Source organism: Corapipo altera, unplaced genomic scaffold, assembly GCF_003945725.1.
Source record: "Corapipo altera isolate COAL_440 unplaced genomic scaffold, ASM394572v1 107, whole genome shotgun sequence".
Lineage (NCBI taxonomy): Eukaryota > Metazoa > Chordata > Aves > Passeriformes > Pipridae > Corapipo > Corapipo altera.
This window is the reverse complement of record NW_020885017.1, coordinates 655343-679116: the sequence shown is the minus strand read 5'-3', so window position 1 is coordinate 679116 and position 23774 is coordinate 655343. Positions and strand designations below refer to the sequence as shown.

The 23774-nt window shown below is 41.4% G+C and overlaps 1 protein-coding gene across 4 annotated transcripts in view; it reads left to right on the top strand.

The window, feature by feature from the left end:
* HTR2C (5-hydroxytryptamine receptor 2C) overlaps positions 1-23774 on the top strand; it is a 212856-nt gene that overhangs the window by 1358 nt on the left and 187724 nt on the right. For 3 of the 4 annotated variants that reach the window (XM_027667675.1, XM_027667678.1, XM_027667677.1), the window contains exon 2: positions 5264-5334. The exons of the other annotated variant lie outside the window; for it this stretch is intronic. The gene's annotated coding sequence lies outside the window, so the exon portion shown is untranslated. The remainder of the gene's footprint in view (positions 1-5263; positions 5335-23774) is intronic. 4 annotated transcript variants of the gene reach the window in all.

Here is a 23774-nt window from a genome sequence, read left to right as displayed (position 1 = left end):
TAGAGGAGGAAAATTGTTTTAGAAGCAGCCTGTGTCTGGTTTTTGTGTTTTGCTGTTTCACCTTTTTGGAGAGGAGTTTAGGACTCTGCTAAGTACTTTGCCACCTGGAATCTTTGCTTGAGGATTTTTTTACAGCAATACCTGGGAGAGAAAAACTATCAATGCCATCAAATTTCCTTTGGCTTGTTTAGGAAGTTGCCTTCTTGAGAAATCCCTAACAAAATCGGCAGCAGCTAATACTGTTCCATTCTCACTGTCAGGGCATGCTTTTTTTTTTGGTTTGTCTTGAGACCTCTGGTGGGAGCTTTATTCTGTAAAGATTAAGTTGAAAGGAAAGTTTTCAGTTTCCCTGGAAAAGCAGGTGTTGGATATTGAATACCTATTTGATTTTGTTGTCCTGATTGACCCACATATGTATGTTTGTGTGTTCTCCTGAGTGCAGACTCTGCCGTGGAAATCTTGCTGCTCAGAATAGGCAGGTGCTGCCTGGATTATGTACCTGCATCACATGGAGAGAGGTTTGTGTGTGTTTCTGGCATTGCAGATCTATTAAAACAGCACAACCAACAGTGCCATTGCTGTGTAACAGTTTCAGAAGTGTTTCTGTGGCATCCTGGCAGAACAAATGTGTCTTTCATAACTGCACTCTTGAGGAAAAAGAGCAGCACTGTCATCGGCACTGCAAATCTTTTTAGTCACTTTTGTTTTCTTTGCTCAGGTAAAAACTAGAATGTGTTGCCACCTGAGCAGTTTGATCAGAGCATTTGCAATTGCTTCTTCAGCTTCCCCAGGGCTGCTGTGCTGTGTTTGACTCAGCACTGACATATCTCATAGGGAAAGGTAGAGTAAAATCCCCTTTTTTCTCTCTATTTTGTGCCCAAATTACAGACAAGAGCATGCTTCCTTCTTTGCAAGAACAGGGCACTTGTGCAGCCTCCTCTGGGATCCTGTAGAGAAGACCTCTTTTGCTCTGCAAGATCTCTGTGTAGGAGCTGGAGGAGCAAGAGTGGGTCTGGTTGATTCACTGCTGTGTATGAATAAAGAAGCTAAAACCCCTGCTGGGGATGGAGGCTGTGATGACACCTGGGAAGTAGCTGCTCCTCTCTGTCCTGAGGAAGAGGATCCCTTCTTACTGACATACTAGGTAGATTTGGGCAGCAGTGCTCCATAGCAACACTAATTTCTGCCACAAAGAGGAGAAAAATCTCCTGGCTTCACTCAGAGAGGTGAAAACACAAACGTATGAACATTCAGTGGCATCTCAGTGTAGTATTGGTGTAAGGTGATCTGCATGACTTTTTTCTAGAAGAGCATTTATAAAAGCTGGTGAGCACTAAGTAATACCATTGTCTGTGCAGGAAACACTAGAAAAAATATATATTAGTCATCCCATTTAGTGCTATTTGCACAAAGGCAGAATGGTGATTAGAACTGGTTGATTAAAGTGAAATGCTTCTCATGAACAAGATTTCAAAATTCAAAATTAATTTGGCAATTGCTGGGTGGCAACTATTTTGGTGGTCTTTGTGCCTCTATTCCAGCAAGCGTATTTTTTTAAAAGGTCCTTTTACTAAAACAGCAAAATGTTGGGGCGTATTCCCATGTGATTTGTTCTGAAGGAGTGGATGGGAATACGTTCCTGACAGCCATACTTGTATCCACTCAGGAAACCAAACCAGTACATACTACTGATTATTTCTGAGCAGCTTCTCTGGTCAGTAATAAAGTTTTGCATTAAACTCGAATTATGTGGAAGTTGAGAGCTATTTGCTAGAGTTAATAATGGTCATTTAAAAAACTGTAATTTGTTATAATAATAACTGGTCAGCATTCCATGTCACACACACTGTACTGATAACCTTCCTCTACCTGACAGTCCCATCCTGTCCACCCTGCAGAGTGAGGGCAGGGACTCCCTGGTGTGCCCTGCTGCAAAACATGGGGCTGAGCTCCGTGTTCTTATGGGTGCAGTGGTAGCACCCATAAGGACCTCTGGGACCTCTGTGGGGCTTTGCCTTTTTGGAGATAAGTGCCTGGCACACCATGCTGGAATGGCTGGCCAGTCATGTGCTGCTCAGATGGAGCAGGGAATGGATAACAGATAACAGGCAAAGGAAGTAGATTGGATCTTCAAGAACTATTTGCTAGGGAGTGATTTCCCTGGTTTCTGTGGGGAGGTAAATGTAGGCCAGTCCTTAGGTACCTGCACTCTTTCAGCAGCCATTGCATTTTTATGGTTTGGATACTGCTTGTAAACCAGCTACAGGTGATCCAAGCCTCTGGTCCGGAAACTGTTGAATGGGAGATGAAACTGTGCCTTTCTGACAGTGCCTGGAGTATCTACAAGAGACTGTGCTACTGCATTTGAAATCTCTCTGGCTTTGTACCACTTGTAAAATGCATTCACAGTAGGTGGTGGCATCAGCCTCCTCTTAGTGAATGCAGATATTTATATTATGCAAAAGGTTTTCTCTCTTTGCTGCATTCAGATGATGACTGGAGATACCACTCTTGTTAGATAAAAAATTGAGTCTGACTTTAGAGGTGAATTCAAAGACCGGTTTCTATTTAATATATATAGCAACAAATAGGAACAAAGCTGCTTAAAGAGTACTTTAATGATGAATCATTATATTACTCTTGCCAGTCTGAAAGGCAATAAAAGTAAAAATGGTGCTAGGATTTAGTTGCTTAGAAAATTCACAGAAAGGGACTGTATTGTAGAGAGGGTTTTAGCTCAGATCAAAGAAATGTTTTGAGGTATGAAAATATCAAATGACTTTCCACCCCAAAAGATAAGAGGCAGCTGCTATCTATTGTTTATTGTTCCAGAAGGTTATTTTCTTTTGTTGTTAGTCACTCTTAATTTATTGGCTTTTTTTTAAACCCGGACTGATTCCCCCCACCCCTGTTTCAGGACTGATGCTGTCATAATACTTTTTCAATGCTATAATTTTTATTACCAATCCTAATTAAACGCTGTAACTTTTGAGAATCAGATTAATTTGAACCATCAGCGCAGTGCAAACGCTGTTATCATCGGAGACCATAAAATGTTCAAGGCACCGTAATTTTACTACATAGCTGCAGTGGCATGTGTCCAAGGATCTGGCTACCTTTGTTTAGCTGACATGGACTGTAATGTGTGCTCTTCTGAGCAGTGCAGCATGAATAGAAATGATACATTCCTCAGCTGTTGAATTGCACATTCTAGCCATAAGTCAACAAACATTAGAGAAAAGACATCACCTCTGCCGTCACTGAAACACTCCTTCCATGCTATAAATATTGTATGAATTCTGTGGTTTCTGCACAATAGATAAAAAGACAGATAGAGGTGGGAGGTTGTTGCACACCAAAACTGCACATCACTAGTGAGCTGGGTAGCAGTGGACGTGATAGAGTTTGCCACACTCTCACCCAAGATTTTTCCACCCTTGGCCCACAGTCCATGAATTTGGGTTGCACAGGAGCTTCTTCAGCTGGTTTTATCTCCAGCCAGGACACATATTGATCATCAGTTCAGTGTCCTGAGGAGCAGGACAGGTTCCAGTAACCTGCTTCCTTTTAGGCCAGTTTCTATATTTTGATTTCCTAATTTTTTTCCCCACACATATTGGGTAGCCAGTAGCGAATTTTGATTCCAACTCAAATGGTGGCAAAGTTGATCTCTGTGCTCCGTCCTTTATTCCTTAGGTGGTGACATTATGGAAGATCTCACTGGTCATTACAGGTGTAATTATCTGGCACTGACAGACAGAGAGGTGCTAATCTGACACTGCAAGCATTCAGGTTGGAACTTCATGTTTAGGTTTTCTTCACAGCAGACAAAAAGGCACTTTGAGAGAACCATTACTCCTACTTATTTTAGGAGTCTGCAGCAAGATGAGATGAAACGCAGACTAGAGATACCCAGCCTTCTCCAGTCCCACAGATGGATCCTGTGTAACTGGCTTGGGATCAGGTGTGGGGGCGGTGGCAGCAGTGCTAGATGAGCTGGACCCCACCACAGGCTGGTTTCAGTCCACATTCAGCCAACTGCCAGCTCCACATGGGCTGCTCCAAGATCCTCTGAGGGCTTTGGTGCAGGATCTGACTCTGTCAGGTTTGGACTCTGCCTTACTGAACTTGAATTGCTTTGTCAATCCATGATATGGAGTGGGGCTGTGAAGCCTGTGCTCCTGTTTGCCACTGAGCATCCCAGTAGCAGATATCCTTCTGCTTCTGCTCACTGGGATCTGATATTGCTGCTTGATTCTATATTCAATCTCTTTGACTGGTACTACAAGTCAGGCTTTCCTCCCCTGCCCCATTAAAGAGCAATAATATCCTCCAGACTTGTTAAGTTCCAGGCTTCATGGTGAGACCAAAGTGGGAAAATCTGTGTCAGTTTAGAAACTGATGTGAATGTTACGTGTTTGTGCCAGTGGGTTCTGTGGATCTCCTGCTCCTGCCCACTTGCCAACACCTTGACTGTATTCAGGGAGTTGCTGCTGCAGAGAGAAGGTAATTAGTGGTGAGATTTGTCCCATAAAAAATTTTATATTTGGGATTTACCCAGCAGGCTTGTTTCAGACAAAATGTGAAATTCAGGAGTGTGTTTTCATGCCAGGAGCTGCAGTATTTGACCACAAATGTCTAGCTCTATTCTTTCAGCCTATGCGACATTGAGGAAGCTCTGGGCAGACATGTATGATTTTATAACAGCCATTGCTTGTAAAAGAAAAAATAATAAAGTGCAGAAGCATATTAATTATCCACTTTTTAATGTATATAGTGTTTTCCACACAGTTATTGTGGACACTGTTATCTGAAAGACTGTAATCTTAATGTTTCTAATGGGGATTATTGTAGATTTACTGAAACTCTTATAGTTATGGTTTAAATTTTATATACACTCACTTTGAAAACGCCTGTAGTTTTAGATTTTATGGTACCCAGTACTATGTGCTTGGTTTATGACGATAAAATCATAGCTGAATGTTGGAATAAATGTGAATTTATCTGTACCTAAGAGATCTTGTCTTGATAACTTGCCTATTTTTAAATGTTAATCATCGTATCCTCTGTTTTCGACAACTGTGGGCAAATACAAAACCTCGTGTAAGCAAGTAAGTCTGAGTGTTGTAGTGTCAATATGGCAAATATTGTCTAGTAGTCTTTGGTTCATAAGGAATGAATGATTCTTGGGATCATGTTGTTTGACCTCCTGATGACACAACCTGTAGAAAATTTCACCCAGCAACTTCTCCTTTCCTTTCAGAAGAATGTTCAGACTTATTTAAAGAGTGCAGATAACTGGAACTCAGAGGTGTCCTGAGGGTAGTTGTTTTGGTGAGTAATTATTTCTGGTGATTTATAAAATAATAAATCCAATCTGAGTTTATTTCTTTGTTCCATATGTTGAAACATCTTCATCCTTTGTCTGCTTAATTAAGGAGCCTGCTAGTAATGGAAATCATTTCCCATGATGTGGACAAATCATTGATTAGCCTTCTTTTTCCTAAAGTGATCATATAATTTAAACTCTTTCACACAATCTGTTTTCAGGCCCTTAAATCCTATGCATTTCTCTCTGTTTTTCAGCATCTTTTTAAGCTGGACATTAGAGGTGGCTATTCAGAGACAGCAGAATTCCACATTTTACTCATCTTTTCATTAACACCATACATAGAAAAACCACCTTTCTAATCTTATCTCTCTTCCATCATCTGGGCTTTTCATCAGATCATGGCCCTGAGACTTTGTGTTCCATTTATCTCCCTGGCTCCCATATATATTTTTAATTCTCCAACTTTCAACATAACGCTTCTCCCTTCTGTAAGTGGAGTAGATCATTTGCCATTGCATTCTTTGATGCTAAACAAGTAGACTTGTGTTTTTCCATGTTAGTGTCTGATCTTTGATAAGGCTGGGCATATGAAGGAGATTGAGTTATTTGACTCTGCTTATCTTAGTTTGGCAATGCTTACCACTTAAGCCAGTTCTGAGTTGCATTGGGCTGTGAAACTTGTCTCTGTAGGCCCAGTTAAAAGCACTTCCATTCACTGATGGTTCCTCATTAAAATTACATCTTGTCAATGATCATTGACTTTTAAAGTGTTCTGTAGTAATTCCATGTCATGATATTCTTACAGTCAGTGTGTGGTGTGTCACTGAGCTGTTTGCAAAAAACAAGCCTGCAGTGCTGGCACAGCTGCTGCCCCCCTTCACCCCCACACTTTATTAAATATATGAAAAAATAATTTCAGGATTGTTCAAAAGGCTGATTGAGGATCCCATCACATGCAGACACAGGGTTCCCTGCAGTCACAATGATTTCTATTGCTTTTAGCTTCCAGGTGACCACTGGTTTTTCAGGGGAGACTTTGTGGAGAGGCTTATGTTGCTATTGAGGTATTCATAAAATCGACCATGACAAAGATAAAGCAAATTACAAATTTGGTTTTTGAGCACTCTTGTTTACCCACACTTTTTGTCAGCTCTGGGGTTTCTGCTGGTGTCTAATTTAATGACTTTCTTTTCATTCTTTAGGAGTTCAGTCCTCCAGCAATTGCTCTGTGATGTTGCTTTGGGTCTCATGTCCATCTTGACTGCTTACAACTGGACTAATATTTTCAGTCCATCCAAAACCTTCCTGTCTATCTCCTCACCTCATCTGTGTCTTTTCCTTAGCCTGATCATGTTTTTCCATTGTTCTGCCCTTGAGGTACTTCCTTTCCATCAGGAATATGGAGTAAAACCTTTCATCTTCTGATCACTGGGGTGTTGCTTTCTATTTCCCATCCCCTCAGTGCTCACACTGGTATTTCTTATTCATTTAGCACCCTTTGTCCTTATCTCTGGGATTCTGTGATTCCACCTTGATTACTTTTCTCTCTGTCTCTTTTTGCCACCTTTGCTTTTTCACAGTTTTGTCTTGAGCAGTCCATTTGTTTCCTTGACATTAACAATTACTGACAGCCTGGTATCCTGTCTCCAGCAGTGGCAAATAGCAGATGCTTAGGGAATAATATAAAAAGCAGGGTGAGAATATAATAATCTTAATATACCCTTAATATTCTGGCAGCAGTGATCAGTGTCACGTACGCCTGACTGTTGTGAATGTGTTTTAGCACTGCCCAGTGGGGGATATAATGCCTAAAACCTTGTGGGTGAGGAAAGGATAATTTTACAAGATAGCAAATTTTCTTGTGTAACCACCTCTTTCCAGAAGCACTGCCTTTTCCTTGCTTTGCTTAGCACAAGCAGCCACATACTTGTTTCTGAGCCAGTCCTGAGGTTTATCCACAGGACTCCTCACACCTGATTGAGTAGAAGCTTCTGTTTCTCTCCCTTGAGTCTCCTTGAGTTGGTTGCAGTGTGGCAAGATGAAGGGAGAAATCCTTGTGTTTGCTTATGAGCCCTTAAATGATCATGCTGCTTGACAGATTCCTCTGGCATTCAAGCTCTGACTAGTTGCAACACAGTCTGACAAGTGAGACGTTGAAAATGTATGAAAATCTTGGCCACACAGAAGAGGGAGAGACCTAAACCAGTATCCCTCAACTCCTGAGGGGTTACAGGTGTCTGTCCTGCTTGTCCCATGGCAGAGCATCCCTGGAGCATGCACGTGGTGGCCAGGTGACCAGCAACACGGGCTGGCCCCATAGACTGGTCCCAAGCTGCACAGCTGCTCTCCTCCATCAGTGGTTTGATGAATCAGGGCTTGACACACAGAATGTGGGAGGCTGTGGGAGTTACCAGGATGTGCACTTTGCTACAGTGTGAGATTGAGATGTATCACAGCAGCCAAGTTTGTTGGAGGAGGCATGTGGAGGGTTTGAGGGCCTTTTCTCTCTGCACCTTTGTTGTTACTTTGGGGTTCATTCACTACTTACAGATTATGTGTTTTCTCCAGGATTCTTTCAAATCTGAAACAAGGTCTGAACTGTGTGAAGCAGGTAGAAAAATATATTTCAATTTTTTAATTGATAGATTTGAAATTGCATTTAAAAAATACCTCTGTTATCAAGTAGAATATATTATCCAGGGCACTGAGCAGCTAAATCAGAGGAGTGATGTTGCACTCCTGCAGCTAGATTTCTAGTTACCAGTTCTTCAGCTGACACTTCCTCTCCTACCATCACTGCCCTAGTATCCAACACACCACAGTTCAATTTATCCTCACCTGATTGTCAGCTTTACTGACAGAATTATTTTATTTCAGGGTCCTGTTTTCTTCACATGGTATATTTTCTTCTGTGGTTGTTGCTTTGTGCATTACTACCTGCAAAATTTTTGGAGAAGTCCTTGGAACTTCCTTAGGGTAACATGTAAAGAACCAGTGGGAAGACAGAAGCACTTTATAGACATGATGGATATTCAGTACCCAGCTCTTCACTGCTTGACCTCATCAGTAAGGGAAAGGGTTCTTCTGTTCACAGAGGTGGGTCCATAAGTCCCTACAGCTCTAACTGCTCCAATAAATGCCATGTGATTGTTGAATAAGCCTGGACATTATTCCTGCTGTCTGCTTTTCCCCTCTCCTCCCAGAAGCAGAGGAGTTCCCATCATGAGCTGTGCCAAGTGATCCCAGCAGTGGCTTTAGAGGATGTTCAGAACAGGCTGAGGCACACAGTGTGACTTTCCCAGATGGAGGTTTCCAACTTCGTGCAAAGTTGTGCATGCCAGAGCTCAGGAATGTGTGCATATGTAAATTATCTTGTTAGAAATTCAGGGCAGAAAGGCACATAGTACCTTTGATGCCAAAGGGAACTGTGTCTAGAGACTCAGGGTAGAAATATGCCTCCTGATACATGTTTTAGTTCTGTATAAATCATCTGTAAGTATAGCACACTCTATTCATTTAGCTGGTGACAATGTTATTTAGGGGTGATATGAAACAGTCACAAAGTAATAAGGACTGCCTGAGAAGAAAATATGTGCTAAAGCTCTTAGGTGTAATGCTAATTTAAATAAAACATGTGCTCTGTTGGGGCTATAGAATATTCCTCCTAGAAGTCTTTATAATATTCAAGACGCGGATGCTTAAAGGTTGGGTTTTTTCAAAATGAAGATGCCATGATTATTTAAGAATGCTGAGACTCCTTTTTAGGTTGAGTTGATTCATCCTGTTCTTAAAGGAATGTTTTATGGGTATCTTAGTGGTAGGGACACCTGTGATTATCTAATGTATGCAAATGCAGTCCAACAGCAAATACCCCTAAACATGATGGAAAGCACAGGGACGAGCTCCTCATCATGCTGCCAAGTCAGACCATGTTTCAAGTTAGGCTGATGAGCAAGGGTATGTTAAGCAGATATTACTTTAATGATTGCTGATGCAGATACGGAGCACAGAAAAAGAATGTAGCTCTCTGTAAAAGCGGAATAAAAATAAATTTTGCAAAAAGAAATCTCCGGATTTTATATTAAACCAAATTATGAATGTATTAAGGGTAATAGCCATTCTACCTGGGGGGTGTTTATTGCCCCCCCCCCCCCAGCTCTATTTCTCTGAAGGTTATTCACTGTGTGGGTATTATGCTGTAAAATCCTTTGCTGAAGTGATAACCTTGTGCTGTGTGCAAGCAAAGTGAAGTTAGATTGGAGTAATTGCTGCTATCTCACAGTGCAGATGCTTTCTAGTTATGGTGCAGATATTAGAACAAACAAGTCTTAAAAACTTTAAGCATACCTTTATACATATTAAAAGATAGGTGTGCATTTTTTATTGTGTAGATTATTAGAATTTGGATTAGAGCATAGTTATGGTAACAGGTTGTTATATTGTCTGTTGAGGAACATACCCAGTGCAGGCAGCTCCACGTGCAGCTGCAGGTTGTGCCCTGGGTGGGGGAAATGGCCTGATCCCCTGCTTGGAACGCATAAAGTGTGTTTGCCCCTGGCTCTTTCAGCTGTGGCAGGGCAAACATTGTGCCTGCAGCACTTCAGTGAAACCTCCTGTGGACTGGGAAAGCGAAAGTGTGACTACCGTGCTAATGATGCTAATTTTGGAGGAGAGATACCGGGAGGGCAAGTTGTCTCCCTCCCTGATGAAGCAATGAGCACCATGTGCTTACAGGGGTTTGTTCTGTTGATCTTTAGGCCACTTGGGCTCATGTGATTCCTTTTCTGTATATTCTCACCTCTTAGAAAATGTGGTTTCACAGGCCACAGTGTTTTTAAATGCATATCTTAATAGGAGAGGATGACTTACAGTGATTGTTTTATTGTCCTGCCATGTAAACTCTTCAGTAAATGCATATGATCACAGAATCACAGAATCATTTAGGTTGGAAAAGACCTCCAAGATCACTGAGTCCAACCTTTGACTGATCAGCCTCTTGCCAGCTAGACTATAGCACTGAGTGCTACATCCAGTCATTTCTTGAACACCTCTAGGGATGGTGACACCACCACCTCCCTGTGCAGTGCCTTCCAACGTTTAATACACTTTCTCTGGAGGAATTCTTCCTGATGTCCAACCTGAATCTCCCCTGGCATTGCTTGAGACCATTTCCTCTTGTCCAGTAGCGAGTTGTCTGGGAGAAGGGGCTGACCCCCATGTTGCTGCAGCTTCCTTTCAGGGAATTGTAGAGAGTGGTAAGATCTCCCCCAAGCCTCCTTTTTTCGAGGCTAAACACCCCCAGGGTCTATCCTGTCCAAATGCCTCTGCAGAGCCTCCCTACCTTCCAGTAGATCAACATTCCCACCCAAATGGTTTCATGTTCCTGGATTTCCCTTTCCTGAGGCACCCCCCCCCCCCCCCCGACAGCATTGAGGTAGGAGAAGTGAAGTGTCCTGCCTGTAAGACAAACAAACACTTAAATTTTTCTGTAATGCTTTCCAGCACACCTCTGCTGTGCTTTCCAAAGGATCTCTTAATAAGACTTTACAAGCTTGGGTAGTCATGTAGCTTTAATGCTCTGTTTGTCATCTGGCTATTAGCTATGGCTGAAGGAAGAACTAACTCCAGAATCTAAATGAAAGACTCAGTGTATCTGTAATAAACAAGCAAAGAAACAAGCCCCAGTCTGCTTAGTCTCTAAATAGTGTTGCTGTACAGCTGCATCAACATTTTCCTGTGTAGGCTGTGTCCTGGGCCATGGATTGCAGAAGGTAATTTCGACCAGGAGATGACTACCAGCCACATCACTGCCCCAAGCAATGATGAATTCAGAACCTTCTTAAAGAATTTGCAAGTGGGTTTACAATGCCATCTTACATTGATGCAGAAAACTGCATCTCCCAGAGATGAGTAAAAAGCTCACTGGAAACACTTTGTGAATAATAATTATAGAGCTATATTCACCTCTGATTTTTGTTTCAAGATTTCTGTGAGAAAACTGCATGCTGAGATGGATAGAATTTTCCCTTCTTCTCTATGTTGCTCAGGGACTTCTTTTTTGCTTCTGGCTGATTGAGGAAAAATGAGAAAATGCTTAAATTGAACACTAGACTTCCTAATAGTATGAAAAGCATCCTAAGGGGCTTGGATGTGTGTTGTAATGGCAGTGATTTCTTTGAAGATAGGTAGCTGAGAGGTCAAGCCTGAAAATATAATCTTCTAAGATCATTCAGTTTTGTCAGGACGAGAGATTTTTGATTGGAAAGGAGATGATAGAAATGAATGAGGGTTTTTTTTTATTATTCTTATTGTAGAGGTGGTAGGAAGAGGTAGCTCTTTTTGGACAAAAGACTTTGTTTTCCTCTTATTTTTTTCAACAAATATAGATGCTGACTCTGGAAAAGATGAAGATCCAAGGAAAAAGTACTGCCTGGAGGAGTTGCTCCCATCTTTTTTAATAACTGTTGCTGTACTGCTATATGAGAATCCACTGCAATGACAGTGTTGGGGCACATGTAATTGTGGAAATGCATTAGGCTTTTAGTGTCTTCCAACGCTTAATTACCTGTTTATTAACAATTCTTTGACTGTGAGAAAAGCTTTTGAGAGTACTCAGTGTTTCCAGATCCAGTAATCTGTTTCTTGGAGTTTGAGGCAGTAACTGGTCATGGTAGAGCTCTGCAAACACAAAAGGTTGGCTTTTTGGGTGATTTGGTTCATTTCCGTGGAGTCTCTGAGGCTTGACATTGGATATAACAACTCCAGATTAAACATTTTCTCAAGTTAGTGACTTTTATGTGGATGGTGTTTGCAAGCAAGTAGGGAAGGATATTAAAAAGGGAAGTTTTATGTGGATTTAGCAAATAAAAGCTACATAACATTTACGTAGCAGCCACATCCTGTTAAATGTCTTAGAATATCATGCGACAAAATCTCTCCGAATACTGGTCACTGCTGCACTGTAATTGCAGTGGTCGAGGTGGACTTTGAGTCACAGTCTGCTGAAGGGTTCCTTGAAACAAGACATTGAGTCTTTCAGAATAAATATTTTACTGCTCAGGTTCACACCGAGTGATTATTAACAGCACTGAATAAATGTGTGAAATCCTAGAAGCTGTGTGCAGTATCTTACCCAGAAAGGTCCCTGGAAGCTGTGAAAACTGTGTTGGCAATCAGCAAGGGGTTACATCCTCAGGAGCCACAGTCACCTACGCCTTATGTGAAGAGGAGGAAGGAAAGAAAGGTGCTGACCCTCAGTGCAGGAACTTCTCAAGTTTGCAGCTGAATGTCTGCCAGAACTGAACGGAGAACTATCTCTTTAGTACCAAATTTACTGAAAATGTCCCTCAAAACAGCTTTATCCCACACTGGCCTTCATTCAAAATAAAGATGATAACTTTGTTTTCTGTCTTCTAATTGCAGTCAGTGAAACACGCAAGTGCCGCCAGAATGAGACTGGGTATCGTGTTCTGAATGTGCAATGGTCTATTTTTTTCTGAGAGGCTTTATTTTATGGTTTAATTATTGCATGACAAGGGTTGGTTTGAAGAATAAGAAGGCAATTTAATTGGATTCTCAACTTTATAGCCAGGATCTAAAGAATTACTAGAAGGTGTTTCCCATAATGTTTACAACTCCTTTTTTAACACTTCTTTGCATGCATTTCATGGCTGACACAGATGTACGTCCAGAAATAGTACATATTTATAGACTAAGTCTATAGTTTAAGGCAAATAAGCAGGCCTTGCCTTTAGTAGAATGTTTTCCTGCATAAGGACTCTGATTTTAAATAGTTTGGATAATGGTGTCTTTGCTATCTGAGGAGTGTATGGGTATGACTCATGGTGTCATAAATACTGTGGCTATTACAGTGAGCATCCAAGTGAAATTACACAAAATTATATATTTGCCAGGGTTCTTTTCTCTAACGGCCAAACTTCAAAATAGAAAGCTTTATTATTCATTTTGATGCATTTGAACTACTGAATGTTCTTGCTGGCCCACTAGACAGTTTAATAGGGCTCCTGAACATCATCAATAATTCATGCATCTCTTAAACAGGGATGTGGTACTTGTTGTTCAACTATAATCTGAGTGTACTATGTTGTGAGCACACTATAGGATGCTCAGGGACATGCTCAGTGCTGGTTCTTGACATCACAGAAATGCCAGTTTCTTGGACTGGAGCACCCTGTGTGTGGTGCTCCCAAACAGGGGATGGTCCTCTTTGCCCTCATCACAACTGTTGCTTTCCCTGAAAAGGAGATGAGGATGTAGAGAACTCCCTTCAGGATGATTTGCCTGATGTAAACAGTGTAAATCATCCCCAGCATGTGACTGTCACTGCTGGCTGGACCAAAGATGGGAGTCTGATGGTCCAGGTGGAGAGGTGTGGAGGAAGACTAGTCTGGGATATGTGAGGGTTCACAGAGCATTAGCAAAAGTGGCAGTGGGTGTTAAACTGGAACTGAAAATCCAGTGATTATTATAGGATATGTTAACTGATAGTTATGAAGAAACCTAACGGAATGTGATTTTTTTTCTTTTGAAGTACGTCTTTGCCTTATTGTTTTTATTTTTTTATGTGTCACACACACCGTGACATCCCTTGTTGTTCTAAATACCATATCCAGAGAGGGTTTCAGAATCAAAGAGGATGAGAAAGGCTGAGGGTGAGTACAATGAGGGCTGTTCCTGGGGGCCTGTACTCTTGACATGCTTTGTGGAGGTTTGCTGGCAACATTGGATGTCTTTGATCTCCTTTTGCCATTGGAGAACTGAGGCATGCAAAGCATTGAGGCACGATATATCCAGGATGAGCATCTCAGCAGAGCTGAGAAATGACTGTGAGTTTCCTGGATAGCAATCCAGTCTTTTTCTTCAAAAGGTTCAAAATCTTCCTCCTTTAGATTTGTCACATTTGAGCCATGCTCATGTGTCTGTACAAACAGAGTAAGAAGTTACAAAGAGTTCAAAAAATAAGGATGTAGTGTCTTGCACAGGTATTAACGAAAAAACTCTTAACAATATTATTTTTGAGTAAGAACTTGTTGGGCAAAGAAGAGTAACTTGTCAGATAAATGCAAAAAACCAGTACCTACAACCATTCAAGTGAGAGTTTTATTGTAGGTGGAATGAGTCTAAACTCAAGACCTTTTTCTCCCTCCCTATATAAACTTACTGTTCTTTATCAGGCTTCTAAGAAAAATCTCATGCTTACTTCTTGTATTCTGTATTGGTGCCTGGATAAGGGTCAGATTGTGCCCCGTGTTTATTCAGGATGCAGGAGGCTGAAGAACTCCCTGGCTAGGCAGCTTTCAGGAGTCAAGCTACAATCCCCAGGCAACCGTGGGCTGTGCTGGTTTGAAAATAGCTTTTTTGCAGCTAGCTTAGGACTGGTAATGCAGCACAGTGTTGCACCCTGCCAGTGTGATGTCTGTGTTAAGTGAGCTGGGGAGCAGGAGGAGGCTGTACAGCTCTGTCCCAGCCTGACATTGCTTAAGGCTTGGGGAGATGCAGTTTCACTGGCACTGGGTCAGCATTCCTTATGCCTCACACAGAGAGTTTCTAGCAAAAGTGGGCTGGAGCTTCCATTTTTCTATCTAGACTGCAATGAGGTTAGTCCTAACAATGTTCAGCTCCTTCTGGAAATAGTTTTTAGGTGGTGGGTGTATTTGAAAAGAAAGATGATGGTTCTTCACTTGCTTTTGGCTGTAATGATGACATTAAGATTTCAACATTTCGCCCTTAACTGCTGCATTTCAGTGAACCTTTTACTCTGCCTGGGTGGAGTATTTGGGTCAAATGAAAATTCTGGCTCTGTGACGAAAGAGCAGATGATGGCAGTGGCTGATGGTGATTACCAGTTTTCTTGCACTTATGCCTTGGAGTGGTGGCCAGTGAGAAAAGGCTGTTTGTTCCATACCGAGGGTTACACTGCTCGCTCATCTGGGACGTGCAGCCTGAGCAAGCCCAGTTTTGTCATTAGGCTGTCAGCAGGGCACGTGAGATCATGGCTCATGCACTGCACTGGGCAGAGGAAGTTGGAACTACCAGCATCTGAATCTGTTTCCAAGGTGTTTGACCGTGGCACAGAAGGGCTGTGAGCCCCCACTGACCATGGCTGAGCTTTGAGCAGTGCTGCTCTGTTGCCTATTGCATGTCTGGAGCTGCTGCTTATGCAGTGGTACAGGTTGTGCTGGTTTTGCCCAAACTACTCATCACCAGTGAAGTAGCTCTCAAATGTGACAGGATGATACCATTGCATAGGGAATTATTTTATCCCTATTTTCCTCCCTCATTGCTGTGACAAGTGCTGGAGTCCCTCCAGACTGTCAGTGGGCTACAGCATGGGACCCTCTTTCCAAATCTCTTTTCTGCTTTATTTCTTAGTGTCATGTTTTGTTTCCATGGAAACTCCCCAACCTAACTCGAATGATAAGACTGTCAGGTACATGAACAATGCTGTCATTAAAGAGCATCCTCAGGTCTGGATGTTTGCTCCTCATGTGTCCTACCAGGCAGAGAGTGTGGTGTCAGGAGAGGCTATGTGACCACCAAAACTTGACGTGAGCCTGAAGGCTTTGGAAGAGCTGATGAAGACAGCTTTTGCATCTCTGGAGAGGAGTTTCCTCTGGCTGGTGTTCCCCAAAGTCATTGTGCCCATAGCAATTACATTCATAGGAAAGGAGGAATATTTTGCCATTTTTAAAAGAATGAGCTTGGGTTATGTGTAAAAGCCTGTCTGCAAAGTTTGCATTGAAAAGAACAGATTTGTAACAGTAGTAAAGGAGGTTGAACAGAAAATATGTTGTTTCCAGGAAAAATGGATTAACCACAAAATGTACCCTGGAGTGAAGTGTTAACTTCTATCACTGAGCATGGAAATATATGAGGCAATTTTTGCGTGCTATGGTGAGTGGTTGATTAGCATCAATATTTCCCATCCTGCTTGCACCCTGGAATCTGCTCATGGCAATATCTTCCTCCCTTCAACCCCATCCCTACTGTTTTCATTGAAGAACATCAGTAGTGGAGAAAAAAGTACTGTACCTGAAAGAATAGTTTCCCCTTTCCTCTCTTTGTGAAGCTTTTCAGATACTGTTATGTTGGTAACCACGTTCTGTAAGTGCCACATTAGCAGGACAAAACCACAGTGAGCAAGAGAATTTGCAACCCTTCAAGGAAGAACCATTAAACTGTGAGATAAAATGTGGCTCTGCATCTCTAAAAATAATATATTTGCATCTCTATAAGGACTTCAATTTTGGTAGCTAGGAATAGTCTAGGCATCTTCATTGTAATTATTAAGAATTACTAGCTTGCACAATTACTGCTTTGAGAGAGATGTGAATGTACATGGTATTTTAGAGGACATGGAGAAGTGAAGAATTTATTGCTATTTAAAAAACTGAAGTTTACTTGCTTGCTGGCAAACAGTGTAGGAATTCAAGAATTGCCAAGGCAGAGAAGGCTTCAGGTTCATCTTGTTTGGTGCCTCTGCTCTGACAGATGCTAAGACGTTCAGAGAAAGGGAGGAGCCTCATCTCGGGAGAGGCGAGAGAATTTCTTCAGCTATTGAAAACCAGGAGGTGAAAGAGGGAGAGCAGCCTAGAAGGTAGGAACAGCAGGAGTTTCTGCAGTGTGGAGTGGGGTGGACAGGCCGTGGATTTTCTGCTTGTTTGCTTATATGAGGTGAGAATAGTAACCTTCTCTGGAACTATTGCAAAATGCCCACAATTCTGCATCTTAAGACTGGTTTCATGTACCAAGGAAAATTATTTTCCATTTTAATTCTGTAAAACTCTATGTGTGTTGCTGCTTTGTAATGGGATGGAATCTTTCCGTTCAGCAGCGTAGATCAGCTCTGTTCTGCACCTTCTCCGTAGTGCAGGTTTTTGTGTTGGCTTTTTGTTTTCCATTAGCTTATTTCATTGATTAAAATAGATAAGATGTATTTTTTGCATGAACACTGCCAGAACTGAAACCCTTCCATAGGGCCTGTACTAACAGGTGCAGATACTCCTTGTGAACACGTAGGTGTCAACTCACTGTTCCATGCTTCTTTCATGCGTTCAGTCTTGGTGCAGACTACCATTTGGCTGTCATTTTGACATCCATAAGTATTTCCTGCTGCAGAACGCTGTTGGAACAAGCTCCTAACATGCTTGTCTTATGGGCCTTGAAAAGCCCCATTTTTCACAGCATATTTTCTTTTGAAGTCTGATTCAAAGCCCATCGTAATTGGTGTAGTCTCCTATGCATTCTAATGCAGCCAAATCAATGGTCATGCATTTAGGAACAAAGAAAATTGCTTGCATGTGCAGGGTGGGAGGATTCAATCTTAGAGTTCCATGATGTTGAAGGGACTTGGATGTCAGGCTGAAAGCCAGCCACATGTGAGCTTCAGCTTTGTGTGACTGAACGTGGCCCTTGGCTGTACCTGTGGGGGGGAGGATTGTTGTTCCCGTACACCCTGCTGATGACACAACTGCTCAGACGTTCAGCCCCTCTCTGATGTTAGCACGTTTTAAAACAGGATTATAGGAATTTGTAAAGGTTCAGGAAAGTTCTGCAAAAATGGCTGGGTGTCTGTAAAACATTCGTTTTTAATGAGAGGCTCAGTCTAGTTAAAATAAGGTTAAGAGGATACTTATCGGAACTGTATAAATACTGCGGCAGGAGATTTATGGTTGCAGGAGGCTTTTTAAACTAATAGGCAAAAGTGGAACTGTATAAATCAGTGGATGGAAGCTAAAATCAAGCTAATACATGTTGGAAGTGGCATAACCCTAAAAAATCTTACCTAAGAACAGAGTGGGTCTTTATCACTAGAAGTCCTTAGGAATATATCCATTTTGAAGGGCAGCACATTACTGACTTCCAGGGTAGCTGCAGGAGACTCTCATTAAATATTTCTGGGTTATATTATGTGTAAGACCACATTAAATATTTAGACTCCCTGCTCTTGGCCTTAGTGCTTAAAGCCTAAGCACTTGGCAGCCACTGGTGTGAAGGAGCTTTGGAGAAAATTCAAAGTTTAGATTGAATATTAGCAAAAATCTCTTCCCGGAAAGGATTGTCAAGCACTCGAACAGGCTGTCCAGGGAAGTGGTGGAGTCACCATCTCTGGAGCTGCTTAAATAGGGCACCTGGAGACATGGTTTAGTGGTGGGCTTGACAGTGTTAGATTTACAGTTGGGCTCAATGATCGTAGAGGACTCATCACACTGTTAGGTGCTAATTTACATGAACATCCAGACTCTGTTGGCCAGATTGCTCCAGGATCCAATGATCCAATGATTTTAAAAGAAGTTTCATTTTCTTTGCTGGTTTATTATTTTTGTTAATGTCTATTACTTTAAAATTGATATTTCTTAGCGTATATTTTTGCTGGAGCAGCTTTTAGATGTAATGTTTCTAACTATATATAAAATTATCTTGCTGATGCTTATGAATGTTTTCTCCCAAGAGCAAAATCTTTAGCTAAATATTCTGGAGAAGTAATAAAACTGTCTTTAAAAAAAACCCCTTTGAAATGTACATATTAAGTAAGTGAAGAAAGGAAGAATCAATAAAGAATTTTTTTTCTTTCCCAGCTTTAGACTGTAGGGGTCTTAAATGTTGCTCACATTCTACAATAGGTAGAAAATTATCAGAAAGAGTTTCTTTTTCCCAGAATTTCCTTTAAACAACTGTCATCAGATTTACAGGTCACTGTGTATGTTGCAAATAGGATTTTATACTAAGACCACAGTTCTGATATTACAGCTACTTTTTTTTTCTTTAATAGAACATTTATTATGGTAAGACTGAATAAATGTCCTAGGCATCAATGCCCTTTGAGAAGCACTCTCCATTTCTGAGTTCTGTCAATACCTTGCTCAGCTGAAAACATCATCCATGTGAGGGTCTCATCCCAGCTCCTCACAGACAGATTGTCACCCATGACCATGTGGCATCACTTTGTGTCCTCCATCTTTCTTAACTGCTTGTAAATTATATGCTTTGGAAAGCAGAAAGCGATTTTGATTTTGAAATAAAAATGTTTACAAGGCAGACTTGCCTTGGGAAGCTGTAAACTGAATTCTTGCTCTGAAGATTTTTAAATTCACTAAAAAACTTAAGCTTCAGTAGAAGCAAAGGATGTGGGACAGTTCAGTGGCATCGCAAAATCCAAATGGATGATGTTTTAGTGCCAAACGGAATTGTACTTCTAGAAAATAATATTAACAGTGGTATTTTACCCTGCTCAGTCTGCTTCAAAATGTTTCACTTGCCTTAATAAACCTTAGGGATGCCCTTGTATGGCTGATGCTTTTAGTATTTCAGACCAATGCTTTTAATGATAGTAACATGTCTGTCAAAGTACAGCATATGGGTAATATAGGAGTAAGAATAATATAAATTTAACTGAACTGGCTTAATGTGCCCACTCCTGCTGGGAGAGAAGAAAAACCCCAAGCCAAGAATGAGAAGGAATGGAGAAGCAAAGAAGCTCCTTAGTAACAAAAACACAGTGTGCAATCAGCCACACCAATCTTTATAGAGAAACTGCCCCAGTGATGCTTCCAGAGAATGAAGACAAAAAGGTAAGTGGGAATAGGGCACCCTGTGCATTTAAAAGAATATGACAAGCAGAGTTAAATGTGAAGAGGTGATGATGAAGTTGTGCACTGTGTGATGTAGAGCTGAAATACAGCCTTGGGTTTATCTGGGGTGTCCCTGCAGCCTGAGCAGCAGAGCCCCTGAGAGCCTCCAAGGTGCCCTGATGAGGATGTGCTGCCTGAGGGAAGGAACCAGTGAATAGAGCCTGTTGCACTTTCATTAGAGGTGTTTAGTTGTCTCCCTTGAGTTATTTTCCCTCAGTTTCCATCTTTAAACCTTTCGCTGTGTTTGCATAAAACCTGCTCTTCCCTTGGCAAATGTTTGTTCCTTGGTTTGCCTTGACTTGTTTCGTGGTGGTTATCACTCCTGCTACTCTTTCTCAAGTGTTTGTTGCAGGTTCACTTCAGGGATTGTGTATTTGGGAATTCCTTTGAGGCTGAAGACCTCTTTCTAATCTTTCCCTGCACTTAATGTGCTAAAATCTTGGGAGCTGTTTTTCTCCTCTGATTTCAGTAGTGAATCTTTTGCAAAAATCATCAGCCATTTATCCAACTGTGTTTAAAATCTGACTTTTCCAAGATTATTATAACTTAAGATTTGAAGCATCTAAAATACATGTTTTTGGAGGCTTTTTTTCTTCACAAAATTGTACTTTTTTCTACTTTACAAAGCTGTCACAACCTTCTGGGAAGGTAAGGTTTGTGTGCCTGGAATTGATAATATGTGATTCCTAGCAAATTTCAGCTCCACTTCAAACAGAAATCCCTTTGATTTGAGGTGCCTCTGTAGGGCTGTATGGTGCTTCATCCCTAGGGTTATCTGTATTGCAGACAGTATGCAAACATTTATTTAGTTTAGTGCTAACACATGTATATTTTCATTTTGCTGAAGTTTTTGTTCACATTTTATAGCCAAAGCATCTGTCTGAAGTCTTTGCTGCAGGAGAGAGCAGTGTAATCGTTTGTGCAACATTCTTCCATTGTATGCTCTGTTCTTAGAATCCACAGCTTTCATTTGTCCTTCATGTTCTGTTTTTACCAAAGTATGAGGCATTTCTTAGCCTGAAAACTTTGTGCAGCTGCTGTTTTGTCCAAGGAACTGTAACAACAAGTGTATTTCTACTGCCAAAAATGAGAACATCTTCCTACCGTAAGTCACTAATACAGTTTGCCTTGTTCCTGGAAGTACATAATGCAGCAGTTGGAGTCATCACTTCAGGCTCAAATTTGCTGTGCTGAGTGTACTCTGACTTCAGGCAGTGTATTTTGCAACTGAGGAAGAAAAAGCTTCTTGATTATGAATGTTAATAATTAAAGATACCACTGTATTGAAAGCCTTTTTCTTAGAAAGAAAAGTTTTTCAAGTGACTAATAGAGTGTGCGTGGCATTATTATCATCATACTGTGTGTGATACTTTTGGCTTGTGGGTTTCTAATTTTTTTGAAGAACATGAGAGCCAATGTTCAAATGACCACTTCCTATAACTAGAAATAAAATACGTCTCAAGAGAGCTGTCCTAGACAGTACATTCTGGGCCTTAATCTGGAGTCCTTGCAAAGCGAAGAAAAATGTGATTTCCCGAATTGCTACTGTTTTGCTGGTATTCTAGTTTTATTCTCATTGATATGTTCTTTAACTGATAATCTCTCAAATGATTCCTTATATTGATTTGAACAAATCACTGCTGTTGTGGAACTTAATTGCTGTACAATCGATGTGTAATACTGCTGCTTGTTTTTTTGTTTCTTCCTTTAATAACATAAACCCCAACTCCTTGTGAGCAGCTGAGTTTCTGGCTGTTCCCTGCTGGCAGGGCTGGGGCAAAGGGGGTGCAGTGGCCACCCCAAGAGCTGGGCAGTGGCTCCCTGACTCTGCTGCACTCAGCAGGGCTGAGGCATTTGCAAAAACTTGGCAAGGACGCAGGATAACGGAAATAATTTCTGAGGTTTTCAGTCTATTTATAACTAGGGAAAAAAAGTACTTTTTAAAGGCAAAAATTGCATGAAATGTCTCCTGTCAAAATCTCACTCATCAATGTCAGATCCTCATGACATTGACAAAATAGCTATTTCTGCATGGAAAATGTGACAAAACTGGGTTTTGAATTCGTTGCTGACTTTGTGTTCGCTGCTTGCCTTGGAATCAGCTTATTTCTCTGGGAAGGTGTTAATTTTAAGCTAGGAACTCTAAAAATGGGTGACTCTTCTGCTCAAGGTAATCTTGATGTTGATTTTTTATTAAAACTGTAGTCTGCTCTTTATGAAATACATATCACTGGAGCTGAGAGAATTGTGCACAGCAAATTGTACAGCCAGGTATCAAAGCAGTACATTTATGGCCTAATCCATAACTCTGAGCTGGAGCCCTTGAAGATGTTTTTGCCCCATCAATGCAGCAGAATTGTGGAGCTGTTTCCACATGCTCTTTGTGAGGAGAAAGGCTGTCAGTGTGTTATGATATTGTTGGCCAACACATGATATGCCTGTACTTAATAGACTTTTTTCAAGTCTCATGAAAATTTTCATTTGTCTTGCTCAAGGGTAGGTGAGAATAAGTGTGAAGGACAGTGGCAACTAAGTGTGTATGAATGTTCTGTGGATGTGGTCCCACTCTGCATTGACATTAACATAAAAAGTAAAAAATGCAGCTGATAGTCCTAACACACAGTAAATTACAGGCAGGTATAGGTTTCTGAGTCCAACTGCTTTTGCATTTGTTTTCATATCCTTAGGATACATCTCTACAGCAGATCAAAAATGTTTAGGAGTTAATGGTCCTTCATCTGAAAGATCATTTCCTTTTTAACCATGTGCCAAAAGCCACCCATTTAGGATGCAACATCTTCAGCTTCTGTTGCAGAAGTCACTAAATTGAGGGGTCCAGGCCCAATTTCTTGTTGAAAAAAGTATCTCAGGACTTGCATAATTTTCTACTCTGCTTCCCTCCCAGGCTCACTGGATTCAGCTGCTTCTGGATAATGTTCCTCCCAGGAGAGGCAGGACCTGCCAGGAAACTCTTTGGAGGCTCTCCCATGCTCGTCCTGAGGCTGACTTTTATCCTTCCTTTGCAGATGCCTGTCCTTCTTGCTTGTCTCTCAGGTCCTATTCAGAAGCCAGATTTATTTGCATATGTGTTTGGGTTTTTTTCAATACGGTCATTGTTTTCTGTATTAGTGGTATTCTGGGTTTCTGTTTTATATTCTCACTTTCTTGGCAGCAAGCCCCTCCTTTTGGAGAAATAAGTGCTTCATTAATATTTGTCATGTGTATTGAGCAGGCTGGGAGGTGAGAAAGGTGGCTGAACATTCCCCCTTCTCCCCAGTAAATGTGCTGGTGTAGGCTCTGCAGACTCGGTGCTGTGGGCTGATGTATGGCTCTGACTGGGAACGTAGGTATGGCCTTGGACCACCAAAGCCCACCAAGGATCACACTCTCAGTGTAGGGGTTATAATTTTAAAAGCTGTGACCCTGAACATATTGACTGAGCACTGTGAAAGCCAGTGAAGTTAAGTTTTGGTGACAGCGTTGCCAAGATGGCTTGTCTTGCCCTTCAGTGTGTGAGCAGAGTAGGATGGAGTGGGAAGGTGGTGGAGGATCATTGAAAAGGCTGCTGCTAGCATGGCATTAGAGAAGGAGGTACATGGAAATTAATTCCTGGAGAGTAGGTTTGAAAAGCGTCTTGAATCCTCCTGGGCTTGACTGGGAGCTGGTGATATTCAAGTGTACGACTGAGAGGTTCAAATGAAGGTTTGTCCCTTACACAGCCACGCTGTTACTCGGATATCTGTGTTTTGTGGCTGTCAGTGGGAAGAAGCAAAGCGAGCAGATGATGCTGA